Raw genomic sequence first — 15,962 nt, 5'->3', positions numbered from 1 at the left:
GAGCCCATGGAAACAAACCATCTAAACCACCTTCATGTCACCCTGAAAAGAAGATAACTTTCACATTTACCCTCATTTTCATGGGCAGATGGCCACTGATGAAGTTCAAGCAATTTATCAAATAAGCTGGAAAAAGACACCATTCATATTCACAAGATCTCAACAGACTGGAGTGGTAGGCTAAATTAAACAAGATGAACTAATTGTTTTATGGAAAACTGTAAAATCTATCTATTGGATTCCATTTCTTTTTCCCTTTTCTTTTTGTACAACATGGAAAGGGAGAAGCCGTGGGCTTGGGGTTCAGTGTGAACCCATTGTGGGATCTAGCTGTCCACCAAGCAAAGTGATCTTAGTTCTCATAAAGAGAAGTAGGAATGTCAGGAGAAGGAAGATAATCGTTGCTTTGCTCGTCTCCACATACTACACACCTACAGTGGAATGACAGACTCTGATGACATGGGCTGAGCAAATGCCACATGCCAACAGCCTTACACTGAGGTCAGATGTAGCCTCTGAACTCTTGTTTTGCACAGTGTTTAAGACAGCTGGGTGTTTTTGAATGGAGTTGTTGTGCAAGGTGTTGAAGGCCAAAGGACTGATGACCTCTCCCACCACGCCATCAAAGGGGGACACCATGTTTATTCTGTAAGGTCCAACCTTTTACCAGCCACAAAAGTTTAGCTATCACTCGACATAGAGGCTACTTTAAGAGCTCTCCCTAAATAAAGACAAGGGTATACACTTTGATTCTTTCTTTGGGGAAGTTGAACTGGGAAAACGATTGTGAATCAGGTAGTGGGTGACATAGCTAGCAGTTGAAATGTTCTCTGAAGGAGGTCATGCTGTTACAGAGGCCAGGGGAAGGAATAAGGAAACGTAAGACAAACAGAAACAAGAATGAGGAAGCAGGAATTGGTAGCCACAGCAGAAATGAGTGAGCTGACAGTTAGCTGGGTCCTCCTGCTGCTTGAGGAAATAGCAGCAGCTCCTGTCATCCCGGAAGAGGTATGGATGCTTGGCCATCTCTGCTTTCCCCAAGAAGCCTCTCAAGGCTTTAACTTGAGGTTTGTACTATGGCCACTATTGAAGTACCCCCTACTACTTGAGGTGTTCTGAGGGAACATGTGTTCTCTGTAAAGAGAGGGTACTCAAGGTTCCATGTTGGTGAGTTAGATGGGTCAGCAGGGCACAGAGGCTGGGGCCTCTCACACTGAAGGAATGTTCAGAGGAGTGAGGATGCTGTGTGGAGCAGTGATTCTCAGAGTGGGATGCCAAAAAAGCAGCAGGAACATCTGGAAACCGTACATTTCTAGGTCCACTTTGGACTCACTGGGTTAGACATTCTGGGGGTGATCTCAGTACTGTGGGTTCCACAAGATTGTCCCATCTGATGCATGCTTAAGTTTGAGTCACCCTAGAGATGAGATGACAACGACACAGCAGAACATGAGTGTGAAGGAAGGGTATTAGTAAGACAGAGGACAATGGAGTTGGTTCCCGTGAGGAGGTTACAGGAGCTTGGTCCAAGAATCCTAACTGCGAGACTAGGAATGCTGTAACCAGACACCATGGAATTCCACCTAGTGCCCTGCCAAACTTGGACTGCTCTTGCGGGCACAGCCCTTGTTGGCATAGCCGAGACCGCGCAACAGGAAAAGATGTGTACGTCAGCTCACACTGACCACTCAGAACTGGAAGCCAGCTGGTCTGGTCACACCATTGCTTCACAATGTAATAATACACATGCCAGGAAGCTTTACCCAAAGAAACCCACCCTGTTACATACTTCTTCCAAACGATGATTCCCCCACTGTCCACTGCCTTGTATGGCCTGGGGTGCTCTAGTTACTTCTCAGCAGCACATACCCTCCTTCTTTTTTTTCCTTAAAGGTTCTTTAAGACAAGGTTTCTTTGTGCAGCCCTGGCTGTCCTGGAACTCACTCTGTAGACCAGGCTGGCTTCAGACTCAGAGATTCGCCTGCCTCTGCCTCCCGAGCGCTGGGATTAAAGGCATGTACCACCACCACCACTAGGTCCCATGCCCTTCTTATATTCTGGCCTAAGGGGTGAATTCCTTCAGCACCAGTGGCTCAGTCTGATTCAGTGATCACAGTCCTTTCAGGTACTTGAAGGAGTCTGGGGAGGTAAGGTATGTGACACAGAAAGCATCATTGGATTTAGAGGCTGGGAAAGGGGAGCTAGAAAGTACACAACCCGAGCAGTCATGAGTGCTTTGAGGAGGGCTTGGGTGGCTGGCAGTGAGCTGTGTGTCTCTGCTTGTTCAAGAACAAGGACATGGGCTCATGACCTCCTGATCTGTAGAAAGCTGTGAAGTCCCCTGGCTTGAGAAGAGTCCGAAAGAGGAAGTGTGAACTAGGCACCAGGCATTGCAAATCAGGAAGAGGGATTGAGGATGGGCAGCAGAGCCTTTGTTGCCATGGCAGCACTGGGGCTAGGCTAGAGCCACATTAATTGTGTCATTATGAGCCTTTCCCGGGGCTTCTTGTAGTGGTCCTTCCCGAGTTAGGGGTCAATTCCTCCTTCCACTTTCCACCATGCAATAAGAAAGTTCTAAGAGTGACAGTCTACCTTGTCACTTGCTCATGGGGACCTCTAGCTCTTCATTAAACTGTCTTCAGCAATGGCAGCGACGCCAATGCTCCAACACTGGAGCATAGAGGTACAGGAGGACATTGCTTCAAGCATTTGGGGATGGGAAGCCACCTCTAGACACTGACCTCAAGTGTACCTGCTGTGTCTCATGGGTGTGGGAATGTGTGACCAGGAGCAAGTTGCGTTTCTAACTTAAAGGACCTTTTTTTTTGGACTGAGATACTACCATCGAACCTTGTACATGGCAAACACTTGACCCGTGCTGTTATCACTGTTTTTGTCTTAATACGGAGACACACTCCCAAAGTTCAAATGAAGAGGGTTGGGTAGATTGTAACAACCCTACTTGCCAGCGTCACAAGCAGAGGCAAGGCATCTTACGATCCAATATAAATCCATGTCCTTTCTGGGGTCTGTGGGGACAAGAGAGACAAAGCAGCCAGTGAGACCAGCCCCTGACCAAGCCTGCTGCTATCGGTGTTTAAGGATCCAAAGCAGGCTTTGTGCCTGCTGGTTTTCTCTGTCATAGGTCTTTCTCTCTCCCTGGCCTGGAATTTGGGAGGACTCCAGGGAAGAGAGCTTCTCTCAGTAACTCCCTTCCTCTCTTGTTAGCATCTTGCAGACCCCTGTGTGATTGACAGGGAATCCTATCTTCTCGAAGACTCTGTTTTCGTTCTTAGATGGTTTTGAAGAGGACGGAACAGCAATGCGAGGCAAAGGCTGTTTGGATGGATAACTACAGGGCTTGTAGCTTCAAATGTCCTTTTCACTTAAAATTCTGGGGGCTCTCGCTCTCAGCATCTTCAGCTTCTTATTGCTCCTCTTTGGGCCAGCTTTTTGGTGGACTTCCCGAAACCTGGGTGGAAGGCACCCATTGAGAGTGGGAAGGGATGTCAGAGAAGAAGTCCATTTGTAACAAGCAGGATCATGTAAGGGACAGTTAAGACATCTAAGTTGTCCGCATGCATTTTGGGTTCTGTTTCCTTCATCCTACGAGGCAGCTGGGCTGACGAGTCTTGACTCACATCCTAGTGTCAGAGAACACGCTGGAGAAGTTACAGTGTCCTGGGGTGAGCCAGGCAGCTTTCTTCCTTTTCTTCTCTCTGTCTCTGTCCCCCCCCACCCCCACATCATTTCCTGCTTGGGGTTGGAACACAGGCAACAACCAGTGTTCCTGAGCCCTGTTATTTAAAAAAAAAATTCAGCCATCACCATGGTAACCTGCATCCTGCTCCATTTCAACCAGAGATACAAAGAAGCAGCAAGAGAGAAAGTTTAATAAGATTTTTTTTTGAGAGAAATCTTACTGACAGTGTCCGTCTTTCTGGGAAATAGAAATAGTCCATTTTAGTGGCATTATCAAATGCCATTAATTTTGTGACCTGTGGTTTCCGGAGGGTTAACGTCATTTCTTGCTTTCTAGGGCTGTTGATGCAACGCTTTGTTCTCCAGAGAGGGTTGGAAGCTCTTGTTTGGTATTTAGACTTTTTGTTTCTTGTTTGTGTTAGACAGGGTCTCATGTAGCCCAGTCTGACCCCAAACTTACTTTGTAGCCAAGGTTAACCTCTTGTTTTCACCTCCCAAGTGTGGGGGTTACAGACATTCTGGGTGCTGCCACGCCTGCCTTCTGTTTATGCTCTTTGGAAGGAGCTGGCGTGGGACTCCTTATAGGGAGCACCCCAGGCTTCAACCACCCGTCTTTCCGACATTCACGTCCCTGCATCATTCCAGAATGAAAAGAATGATTTACTCCACAGTACCACTCTTGTTTGTGTGTCTAATGATTATCCCAAGTGACCTGACAGTGCTTCTAGATCTTTCTCAGGGAAGTCTTGTCTCTGGTCTTAAAAATCTCTGTGATTCACCACCCAGAGCTAAGAATTCATCTGGCCCATGCTGGTTAGTTTTTTGTCATCGAGTCTCTTAGGAAGGAAGAACCCCTATTGAGGAATTTTCTTCAGCATACTCCATCCCATAGACGTGACTTTGGGGCATTTTTATTGGTGTGGAAGGGTGCAGCCCACTGTGGCCTGTGTCATCCCTAAGCAGGTGGTCTGGAAGGTGAAAGAAAGGAAGCTGAACTCGTGGCCTTCCTCCAGGTTTCTGCCTTGACTTCCTTCCATGACAGGGACGTGGAAGCCAGATAAGCCCTTTCCTCCCTAAGTTGCTTTTGGCTACTGCTTTGCCATAGCAGCAAAATGCAAACTAGGACATGGCCTCTCTGACAGACTCTGGTATGAGCCCATGGCCCAAGGGACACCAATGCAGGCAGTTCTGGACTTTGGCCTGGCAGGACTGAGAGGGTCCTGCTGTTTTCCACAGTGAGTATAAAAGCCTAGAGAGGCTGGAGACGCCCCTCCCCCACCAAAGAAGGAAGCTCCCAAATGTGGAGCCCACACAGGAGAAGCAGAATGGAGGGCAGGAGTGGCTCCCGCGGTTTGATATCCCTGGTGTAGCTCTACCAGCCTTTTCTTCTAAGCGCGAAGCTTGGGCTTCTTTCCTAAACGGAAGCAGGGACAATGGAGGCCCGTGGCAGGGAGGTGGGGTGTCACCGAAGGCCAGCTCGTTTAGGCGCTGGGAGCCTCCCAGCCTGTCCACCCTTCAGGTCTCCGGCATAACAGACGAGCCTGCCTAGGCTGCCTATCATACTGAGTGATTGCAGGAAAAAGCTCAGCTCCCCGGTGGGGAGCATTCGGAGCGATACTCAAGGAGGTCACCACTCTGACGTCTACGTGACTTTTATAGGCTAGGGGAACCTAGACGCCACAGACAGGGAGAACCCTCACCTCGGTTTTCACTCACTCAGCCACGGAGACCTGAGACAGTTTGTCTGTTCCATCCACTGAAGCTCACCTGTAATCGCTCTGTAAATGAACATAAACCGATCGTGAAGTCAATACTTAAGGTCACATTCATTTTATTGAGCAGTATTTATTAGGGCCTCCTATGTGAAAATCGCTTCCTTGGGGACACAGATCTGATATTTGAGAAGGTGGCCTCTGTGCTCATCCTCAGGGGACTTTATGGCGACGTTGAGAAGGTGACCTCTGTGTTCATCCTCAGGGGACTTTATGGTGACCTTGAAAATAACCAGAGAAACGCAGAATGAAGGACTGTGGGGACAGACTTGGCTGGGTACTAGGAGAATGTCAGATGTAGGCCCCGTCACCTGCAGCCAGCAGAAACAGGCTCAAGTGCCAACTGCAGCCAAGCGAGGGTGTGGGGCTGGGGATCGTGCGTGCAAAGATGGGCAGGGAGGCAGGGCTTTGGGGGTGTTTCTGCCGGTGTTAATTACAATACGCTATGGCACTGCACTCTTCTGCCATTTTAAGTTATCCTAGTCTCCCCTGCAGAACTTCCTGGAAATCCCTTGAGTCAGATATGTGTTATTCTTCAGACTAGACAACTTGGTACCCATCTTCAGCACTGTTCCCAGCTAAAATCTGGTAACTGTGTTTTTATGTGGGTAAAGGTAGGTTTTGTGAGGTTTATTTTTATAGGCAAGGTATAGTTGTCTTTACTGGTCTTGTTTCCCTTTGGCCTAACCAGCTGTCTATAGAGAGTGGGTGCAGTACAGCTAATTGCCACTAGAGGGCAGGAGCATCAAGGCAAAGGATTAAAGAAAGCCAGCAAATGAAGCCCGGAGGTTGCAAAACAGGGTTTGTGATGATGCGAGATGGTTCAAGTTTTGATTCCCAGCTCTCTTTGTCTCATCTTGGATACATTGCATGTCTACTTGTTCCTATGATTTCATGCAGCACAGTGCAGTGGCTACAGATATTAGCGCCCGAAAAGAACTTGAATAGCGGGACTTTTGGTGTAGGATACTATTGGCCGTGAAACAAAGCAGAGGTATCTGGGAGAAGAATTAACCTTCCATAGTCCTTAAAGACGTTCTTGGGGATTGTGAGACCTCAGCTTCTGCTTCCAACATTGTGTGTGATCTTTTGTACCAAGCCTAACCTGCCGCTTCAGCCTGGACCTAAATGTCTTTTATAAAAGGCCGAGGCGCTGTCAAAAGTCCTTCCTGATTCCAGTAGGGCGAATGGCAGAGATGGCAGAGGTGGCGGTGGGCTTCTGTAGACTCCTCGTGCAGCTTCTGAATCCGAGGCTCCGTCTTCAGCCATCCCACCCTGAACGCGTCGGATCTCGTCTTAGATCCGCGGCTCCTTCGTGTCCACATAGTTTGTTTTCCTGTTTCTGGCATTTTTACGCTTCTGCAGATGACTGCACTTTACACAGAGGAACAAAGACCCGGTGGCAAGAGGTGAGAGACGCAGTGTCGGCTCTTCCACTCACACTGGGCCTTTCTGTGCCCTTTGCTGACGGTGAGGTCTGACAGCGGATGTGAGTGAGCATCTGTGACAGTTGACGCTGCCCAGAAACCCACATAAAGCCCTCGCTTTTCCCGAACCAGCACTTACTGAACCAGCCCACGCTGCCTGTCTGCAATGGTGTAGACTCATGGATACTCTGGGAGCAAGGCGTGGCCCTGAAGGTTCTTTTCTGCCTTGTCATTCTAGGTGGTATTTATGGCCAGGCAAGACTAACTCCAGGCAATGCCAGGTGGTAGCGCTTCCGCTCAAAGCTATGTCGGCCCTCCCAAAGGGACTTGAATGAGGTCAAGGTCCTATGCTCCTATCTGAGTTTACTGTGGTCCCACACTGGGGCAAGATGGTAGATCGTCTCCCTCCGTGTACACTCATCCGTAAAAAAAGCAAGACAAATCAAAGCAAGTGATGCTAAAAAAAAAAAAAAGAAAGAAAAATTATATAGAGTCTCTAATCCCAGCACTCAGGAGGCAGAGGCAGTTAGGTCTCTGTGAGTTCCAGGACAGCCAGGATTACACAGTGAAATCCTGTCTCGACACAAACAAACAAAACCAGAAACAACCCCCCACCACACTTAAAGCTTTCTATTTCTGGCAGCCCCAGTGTCTGGGACTCACCTCCCCGGAATGCAGAGGGGAGGTGATGCAGCGGGCGGATACTTGCAGCTGCCCAGCTCTGAGTGGTCATTCTTCACATTTCTCAGCTGCCTGATTGACAGTAAGTGGCTGCTTACTGCCCCATTGCCAGTCTCGCTTAGCAGGACATTATAAATACCCCCAGTCTCAATGAACAGAGATTAGCGCCATTCCCTCTCCTTGAAAACCGCTTCCATCAAGGTTAAGTCCTTATTGCTGAAGATACTGTGCACTTCAGAAACAGGGCACAGAGGCCCCTAAGCTGGAACTGACCTGAGTGCCCCTCCCTGAGGACTAGTTTTCATGTTACCAGAAGGCTCATGCAAGCTTCCAAAGGAGGGAAACAGCTAGTGTTCCCACCCACATTAATGGTCAGCATGGGGTGTTACCCTAAGGATGCAGTAGTGGTACACATACCTTGGCGGTAGCCATCTGCTCTCTCATTGGACATAAGACCTGCTCATCAGAAAGGAAACCATGTCCCTCGATGGAATTCTAGCTTACTACTCAGTGCTAAGTCTTGGTTATTGGAGAAGAATCTACAACCACTAATTTACTAAATCAGCATAATCCCTAAAAAACCTATACATGTTTGTCCTTAACAACCACAGGTAAATGTAGTCTTTACCTCATCATCAAAGGAAAATTCTCTTTGTAGCAGATGGACTTCACTACAGAAAAACCGCAACCAGTAAAAATGCCACGTTGTGGAGCCCAGTCCCAGTGACTACATCTACAAAACACTCCCACATCTGATGCTAAGGGAGCATCATAGAAGAGGGGCAGAAAGACTAAGAGGCAGGGGATCAGGGGCTTTGCTCTGAGATTTTGTGTCTTCAACTAGCATCAGAAGCTACACCTGTGAAGTCTCACCACCACGATTACCCAAAGGTGAGCTGGACAAGGATGGCACCAATGAATGTACCAGATTGCACAGGGAAAGCCCCTACACAAAAGACTGCAGGCATCTGAATAAAGCTGAGAGCAGGAGAGGTGGTGCTCCCCAGGGAGGAGCACAGCAGTCGGGTGTCCAGAGCCAAACTATCATCCCTGTAAATATACATACAAGTAACGTTGTTCAGACTGAACAGGTTATATATTTATATTATAATATAAACATATGTATGTATATGTATATATTCCCTAAGTATAATATACATTATATAGAATATATGCCTAAGTGTTTTTCATCTCTCTCTATCCATTCATCATTCATCCATCTATCCATCTGTCTGTCTATCCATCCATCTATCATCTATCTATCTATCTATCTATCTATCTATCTATCTATCTATCTATCTATCTCCATGCAATGACAATTAGTGAAAAAACAGGCCATGGATTTGAGGGAGAGTAGGGATGTATATGGGAGGGTATGGAGGGAGGAAAGGAAACGAAGAAATGTCATAATTAAATTTTAATTTAAAAATATTAAAGAACTGCTTTCACAGATGGTCCCTTTCTGTTGGATGGCGTCTGCCCCAGAACCTTTAACCACTGCAGAGCATCCTGTAATGACTGCCCCAGGCACCTGTAGTGGGTGTGTCCCTGCTGACCTTACCCATGGTACATCTTGCAGGTCACTCTCCTTGACCTTTCCAGGGAGGAAACACAATGTCTTTCACATTGACTTCTCCAGCATTTCCATTGTTCATGTGAGAGAGATGGCTTCTGAGTTCATGTGAGATGTGTGTGTGTGCAAATCCAGCTACTTGCCCTGCTGTCTGCTCATCATAGATTGTAGTCAGGAGAGGGCAAAAGCATCTTACAGAGCAGTGGAGAAAATGTCTCTTGTTCACCATTTTGTATTCTCTGAGTCTCCGTACTCTATACTTCAAGCATCCAAAATACTGTCCCCAGATGGTTGCTCATCTGGCAGATTTGGTCGGATTCTCTCTCCTGTGTCCCCGAGCAGTAGTGTAAACTCTCCATGCCCTCTTCCTGTCCTAGTCCCATCCACCTTTGTGTTCCCCCAGGACTGTTTCCCAAGGGCGATTGGCACATGTGGACAGCAGCCTAGTCACAAGCTGGCTAAATATAAACCCCCGCAGACAGCAAGTGAACCCCTGTGGTTATCTGCTCCTTTGTCTAGCTTATTATCCTCCCAGATCAAACTCCAGAGGAGGCTCACAGATCATCCATGCTGGGCAGGACCGGTGGGGTGTGTGTGTCTGACAGGGGAAAGCAAACAAACCAAAGTGCTATGAGTCAGCCATGCCCTTTCAGGAGTGTGCAGGGGCCTGCACTTCAGATAAACACTACAATCCTCAGACTTTGATTTTCAAAGCAAGTCTCTGCTTGTCTTGTCAATACTGGGAACAGATGCAATAGTCTGGTGAGTTGGCTGCATGCAGCCAAGTCCAGGGACGCAGAATCAAGGGCAGAGAGTAGCTGGCATTAAGACATAGTATCTGTCCTGCTTATCTCCCTTCCAGGAGGGTGGGAAATGGAGATACGGTGGACGGAGTGACCTAGGTCTTTGGCTGTCCACACAATAGGGAATGGCAGTTATGGAGACTGTGAACCTAGGCAAATGTGCTTTTAAGTGACTCATTGGTGACGTCTGATGCTGTATATGCCTTCTGCCTGTGGGAATTCTTAATCAAAGTAGAGAATGGGCTCTCCAGGGAGCTACAGTCTTATTTAAGGCCAGTAGTTGTCCTGATGAAATAGCCATGGTGTCTGAGGCCAGAAGGAAGACCAATTTTCCAGAAATTGATGTACTAGTCAATCCTTGTATACAAATGGTCCAGGAATATGATCAAGGGAGGAATTCGTGATTGGGAAGGCTCTGGGGGTTGATCTCTGTTGAGGATTTGCAAATTTCAGCTTTCTCAGTGCTGATACCTAGATCTTCCTCTTTTAGGCAAGAACATACCATTCTGCATTTCTTTGTCTGGGTTTCCCTCATGCCTCTTCAGAGCAGTGCTCCTCAACTGTCCTGATGCTGTGACCCTTTAATATAGTTCCTCATGTTGTGGTGACCCAAATTCATAAAATTATTTCATTGCTGCTTGATAACTGTAATTCTGCTGCTGTTATGAACCAGGATGTAAATATCTGATACGCAGTATATCTGACATATGACCCCTGTGAGAGAGTTTTATTTGGCCCCAAAGGGGCTACAACCCACAGGTTGAGAACCAGTGCCCCTACGTATGGTCCCAGGAGTACCTAGTTTCTCATGTCGTATTCTGTTCCCTAATGATGCAACAATAGCCGATCACTTCAGTTTCTACCTCTGTGGTTTTATTTTTGTTTGTTTGTGTTTCTCTTTTTCTTTCCGGAGACAAGATCCCACTGTGTGGCACCCAACTGGCCTCACTATGTAAACCAGGCTGGCTTTGAATTGACAGAGATCTTTCTGCAACTGCTTCCCAAGTGCTGTGATGAAAAGGAGTGTGCCTTTAATCAGGCCCGATGTCCTCCTCTGTTTCTATATGTCACATTTTAGTACAAAAGTCTCATGTGTTCCCTTTACCTGACTTCACCATTCAGATGTCTCACAATCAGCATGTTGAGAAGTGAGCCTGTGATCAACCATTTGTTCCTAATTTTCTTCTGATGTTTCTTATCTCATTGAACAGCACCACTCTCCAGTTAAATAAGCTAGAGACTCTGTCTCAACTGTGAACCACGTTCCCTCTCTCCAGACGCCATCCATAGCCTTACCTTGGTGATCGACTCACACATATTTTTAATCTGCCACCTTTTCCTTTTATGACTCTGACTCCTGAAACGACTACTGTGTCTTTCTTGGACTAACAAATGTTCCCCAAACCCCGATTCTTTCCCTTGAATTCACCATAGCTCCCACCTATCCAAAAATGCCTCCCTCAAAAGGTGAGTTGAATTCTTCATTCCTTTTTCCGCCAGTGCTCCTGATCTGCTGGTTGCCTGTCAGTGACTGTAATAGTTGAGGGTAGCGAGATTCCAGCATTCCTATGCTCTCACTCTCAAGGCAGTTTTATGTTTACTTCTTTTTAAATTTGTTTTTAGTTAACCTGCTTTTGTTTTTTCTTTTCTCTCAAACTTATTTTACATTGTAGAAAACTGTGCAAAGCTTTTGTTTTTAATTTTAAAGATTTATTTATTTATTTTATGTATATGAGTGCTCCATCTTCAGGTATATCTGTATACCTGAAGAGGGCATCAGATCCCAGTGCAGATGGTTGTGAGCCACCATGGGCTTGCTGAGAGCTGCTGAGCTGTCCCTCCAGTCTTATTTAGCCTGCTTTTAATGTTTTTCTAATGGGTTTCATACACACACAGACAGACACAGACACAGACACAGACAGACAGACAGACAGACACACACACACATATATACACACACACACCTGATATTTGACATCCTCTGCTCCCATGCCCTCCTATGAGTGTATCTTGATTGTGTTTTTCATTTTAAGGAAATGTTTTTCTTGGAAATAGCATCTGAGAGATGAATTAGCTCTCCCAACACTGTCCAGTTGAATGAACCCATCTTGCTCTTCAAGTTAACTTTTGGATGAGAATGACAGTCCTTAGGGACCACTCTGCCTCAACAGCCTGTGAGTATGGGTCTGCAGGGATTAAGCAGAGGATGTACAAACATTTCAAAGGGCTTTCACAGAAGAGGTCGGGAGAGGGTTTGAAGCGATGTCTATCTTCTTTGCGGGGATTTAAGCTCTCTTTCTTCCTTGGCCTCTCTGTGACGGTCACTTAGAGCTCAGAGCGCCGCTTGCTGATCATCAGGGAAAGGCTAACTGGTTTTGACTTTTCTGGGGAAAAGAATGAAAGTGGCAGGAATGAAAATCTTGGTATTTGACAGACAGTAATGAAAAGGGAAATAATCTACCATGAAGAAAACACCCGGACCACTCCTAACAAGAGCAGGCAAGTCACAGGAAAGGAAAATGGATAGCTAACCAGGCAAACAAGCAAACAAGTAACCAACCAACCAACCAACCAACCAAACCAAAGCATTTAAGGTTTATGCTGTAGAAGATTGCAACTGGACTGAATGAACAGGAAGAATTCACCAGAATGACTTTCCTCTGACTGCTCCTTAGGCTGGAAATAAAAGCACAGACATTTCCTTATCATTGGCACGGATATGGTGAACAGCCGATCTATAGGCCATGTAGGGCAGGGTGGTTAAATAAGGTTTATTTTCCATAGTGCTCCTGGTTGCTTACATTCTAGTGGCTGACCTGAACCCTCTTATCAGCAGGATTTAAAAGACAAATATGGTTCTCATGGGGGCCTGGGTGACAAACAATAATGTCTACCATGGCTGGAGAACAGGCATTGGGAGGACTTCCTGTTTCACCTGCCACACATGGCGAAACAGGAAGTCAGAAATGTAGGGGTCAGGTTAAGCTATTTTCATAGCATCCCACTCTTACTGAACTCACCTGGGTGCTGAGAGCATTGCATTAATCCTTTCCAAGGCCATTGCCTCCAACAGCATAGTTAACTTGAACTTCCCATCTTGGTACCACCAGACAGATGCTGAATCTTCTAGCCCTTTAAATCATAGGGGATTCACTCAGACCACATCGGAACCATAGCAGGAATGATAGAGCAAGGCCTGGAGGCTGTAAAAGGAGTTTGCACTTGATCCTGGAGCAACAGAGAGGCCAATGAAGTTACAAATATGATTAAAAACACGGTTCCTGATTTCGTCTGGCTACCACTGTAGTGAGGAAGAAAGACCCCTCAGCTGCCTGCTGCAGCCTAGTGTGGTATGGGTTATGTAGAGGGGGATGCAATGGAGTTAAGAGTAACGTGGCTTAATGGAATGTAACCCTGGGACTTTCCTGCTGTAAAGATGCCTGCTGTCAGACTGCAGATACAAATGCTCCTGCCACTCAATTACTGCCTCCATTCCAGATCCTTCCATGACACACTCTTTCTATGTTCCCCATGTCCTCAATTATCTTTTTTTAGGTCTTTAGATAGAGCACATTTTCTGCCTAGCACAATGGTCTTTATATATGGTATCCTGTTGTTTGGGGCACTCCCCACCTGATGCCCACCTGCCCCACTAATTGCCATCCCCCCAGGTCTAAGTAGATATCCCTAGATCTAGAGAGGACCTTGTCCATCTCTCTCAATGTTTAGGACCCTTTATTTGTATGATTGGTTGTTTAATACCTGTCTCTCTTGATGCAGGAAGCACCTAACTATTGAATGAATTAATGAGTAAAGAAGACAGTCACTTGGCTTGGAGGGAGCAATACTAGTATAAAGGACAGTGGAAATGAGGTATGCAGTCGAGCCGAGTGTAGAGGATTGGGCATGGCCACTTTCTCTCTGTTGGCATTTCTTCCCTCCTAAACATGTGTGAAATGAGCCATGACACGATGGGACTTGTTGAAAGGCCACTTCCAAGGGATTATTGATGCCAATCCTTAGCTCTTTAGGAAAAGCAAACATTCCAGGTTGATAAACAGTGTTTAGCCCTATCTCGGTGAATTATAAGAAAATCCTTCAACCTTAAAATTGCTCAGAGCTAAAGAGATTTTCGAGTGGCTTCTTTGTGGGGGTGATCCAGCAAGTTGGAGGGCTGATGGCTGGCACAGAGGTAAGGTCCAGCGGTCCCTTTCTGTATTCTGCACCTTAGATGGACAAGGCCTTCCTTGTCTTAGGGTTTCGTTTAAGAATCAGGAGGGCCAATGTCTGTAAACATTCCTGCATCGGTGTCCTGTTGCTGTGTAATGACTTATCCCAAAATTTAGAGGCACGATGTGGCAATTTTTATCTATTCTAAGTTCCTATAGCTAAGACAGGCGGAGCATGACTAGAGAGACTTGACTTGTTCTCTGTTCCTTAATGTTTTGAGACTCATTTAGGATGGTTTGAATCCTGGATGCTGGATTCTTAGACCCATTCACATAGGATTCTGGAAGTTTCTCCTGATGTTGGCAGTGGGCCTGGCCAGGTATGTTGGCTAGAACACCCAAAGTGTGGCTTTTCCATGTGTCTGGGCATCCTCAAAATGTGGTGGCTGATGTTCAAGGGTAAGATTCAAAAGAGGGACAACCAGATGTCTGTTTGTGTGTGCATGCATATGGGGGTATGAGGATGAGGACACACACACACACACACACACACACACACACACACACAGGCTGGGGGTAGGTGACAGAGATAGCCAGGCATGCATCTGGAATTCACAAGCATCTCTCTCCTCTCTCTCTCTCTCTCTCTCTCTCTCTCTCTCTCTCTCTCTCTCTCTCTCTCTCAATCTCTCTCTCTCTCTCTCTCTCTCTCTCTCTCTCTCTCTCTCTCTCTCTCTCTCTCTCTCTCTCTCTCTCTCTCTCCTGAAACAACAATCTCAGTTTATTCCAGGAGGGGGTAAGCCTTATATACTCCCCAATCCTGCTCCAGGGGAGATCCACTGAGCTGGCATCTGCTAAGGTGATGTGATCGCTGTCCATAGGTCTATCTCTGGTCTGCTGTTCTCAAGGCCCTCTGGCAGATCCAGGCTGGCTGTCAACTGAGCATGCTCTTACTATCGGTCTAGGCTGGCTGTCAGGAGATATCAACTGAGCATACTCTAGGCTAGCTGTCAGGCCCATTGAGGCTTAGTTTTCCCACAGTACACAGGGAATATTAAAGTCTTTTGAAACTTCCACTGTTTCTCTTCAGATACAGGTGGGCCTCCAATGGATATCAGTCAGCCAAGGTATACCAAGTTTCAGTGAGATGAGGCCCCTTCTCTTCTATTAATGCTGGATGAGGCAATACAGTAGGAGGGAAGGGTTCCAAAAGCAGGCATCAGAGTCAGTGACAGCCCCTGATCTCACTGTTAGGAGCCTCACAAGAAGACCACATTATACAACTGTAACATATATGCAGAGGGCCTAGGTCAATCCCATGCAGTCTCCCTGGTTGTCAGTTCAGACTCTGAGTTCTTATGAGCCCAGGTTAATTGGTTCTGTGAGTTTTCTTGTGGTGTCCTTGACACTTCTGGCTCTCACAATCCTTCCCCTTTTTCTTCAGTAGGAGTCCCTGAGCTCTGCCTAATGTTTGGCTGTGGGTCTCTGCATTTGTTTCCATCAGTTATTGGATGAAGCCTCTCTGATGACAGTTGGGCTAGGCACCAATCTATGAGAATCACAGATTATTATTAGGAATCATTTCACTGACTTTACCCCCTTCTAGTTGTGTTTGGTTCTATCCTAGGTCTCTGGAGTATCCCATATCTGTGTCTTGGTTCTCAGGGCTGAGCTTCCTCCCAGGGTAGGGTTCTCCAGATGGGTCAGTCATTAATTAGTCACACCACAATTTCTGTGCCATCTATACCCTGGATCATCTTGTAGAAAGGATGAATTGTAGGTTGAAGGGTTTGTGGCTTGTTGGTGTTCCAATCCTTCCACTAGAAGTCTTGCTT

This window comes from Mesocricetus auratus, unplaced genomic scaffold (genome assembly GCF_017639785.1).
Source record: "Mesocricetus auratus isolate SY011 unplaced genomic scaffold, BCM_Maur_2.0 Super-Scaffold_100007, whole genome shotgun sequence".
In the NCBI taxonomy this organism is placed as follows: Eukaryota; Metazoa; Chordata; class Mammalia; order Rodentia; family Cricetidae; genus Mesocricetus; species Mesocricetus auratus.
Note: the sequence above shows the minus strand (reverse complement) of the source record.